The sequence below is a fragment of the Branchiostoma belcheri genome, unplaced genomic scaffold (genome assembly GCF_001625305.1).
Source record: "Branchiostoma belcheri isolate BF01 breed outbred unplaced genomic scaffold, Haploidv18h27 scaffold637, whole genome shotgun sequence".
Lineage (NCBI taxonomy): Eukaryota > Metazoa > Chordata > Leptocardii > Amphioxiformes > Branchiostomatidae > Branchiostoma > Branchiostoma belcheri.
Window position 1 is genome coordinate 16174 of NW_017804284.1, and position 1296 is coordinate 17469.

Below are 1296 nucleotides of genomic sequence, written 5' to 3' on the forward strand. Positions count from 1 at the left end.
CATGAAGTACAGGGTGGAAAAATTTACGAGTCCACGTGTAGTGTAATATATGCTTCTGCAGTACATCATGGCATCGCATGGGGGCACCAGTGACTGGTTCATAACACCTGTTGTAACAAGGTTACATGGAATTCATGTCGGCGAGTCTTACACTAGATAAAAACAGTCTCCACAAGGGTGCGCGCAAGGGATGCCGGGACAGTTTGTGGCTATTCGAACCTGTCGTAATAGCGGAGATTTTTAGTTTTTAGTCGAATCCAGGAGGTGTGTAAATGTGTGTGTGTGTGTGTGTGTGTGTGCGTGTGTGTGTGTGTGTGTCTGTGAGTGCATTTGTGCGTGTGTGTGTGTGTGTGTGCATGTGTGTGTGTGTGTGTGTGTGTGTGTGTGTGTCTGTGTGTGTGTGTGTCTGTGTGTGCATGTGTGTGTGTGTGTGTGTGTGTGTGTGTGTGTGCGTGCCTGTGTGTGTGTGTGTGTGTGTTCGCGTGTGTGTGTGCGTGCGTGTGTGCGTGCGTGCGTGTGTGCGTTTGTGTGTGCGTTTGTGCGTTTGTTTGTGTGTTTGTGTGTGTGTGTATGTGTGTGTTGTGTGTGCGCGCGTGTGTGCGCGCGTGTGTGCGTGCGTGTGTGTGTGCGTGTGTGTGTGTGCGCGCGCGTCGTGTGCTGCTTGTGTGTGTGTGTGCGTGCGTGTGTGTGTGCGCGCACGCGTGTGTGTATCCGCGCGTGTGTGCGTGTGTGTGTGTGCCTGTGTGTGTGTATGTGTGCGTGCGTGTTCGTTTGTGCGTTTGTGCGTGTGTGTGTGTGTGCGTGCGTGTGTGCGTGTGTGTGCGTGTGTGTGTGCGTGTGTGTGCGTGTATGCGTGTGTGTGTGTGTGCGTGCGTGCGTGCGTGTGTGTGTGCGCGCGCGTGTGTGTGTGCGCTTGTGTGTGTGTGCGCACGTGTGTTCGTGCGTGTGTGTGTGCGTGCGTGTGTGTGTGCTTGTGTGTGTGTGCGTGCGTGCATGTGTGTGTATGTATGTGTGTGTGCGTGCGTGTGGGTGTGTGCGTGTGTGTGTGTGTGCTTGTGCGTGTGTGTGTGCTTGTGCGTGTGTGTGTGCTTGTGTGTGTGTGTGTGCTTGTGTGTGTGTGTGTGCGTTCTTGTGTGCGTTTGTGCGTGTGTGCGTTTGTGCGTGTGTTTGTCCGTGTGTGTGTGCGTGTGTGCGTCAATGTGTGTGTGTGTGTGCGCGCGTGTGTGCGCGCGTGTGTGCGTGCGTGTGTGCGTGTGTGTGTGCGCGCGCGCGTCGTGTTTGTGCGTGCTTGCGTGC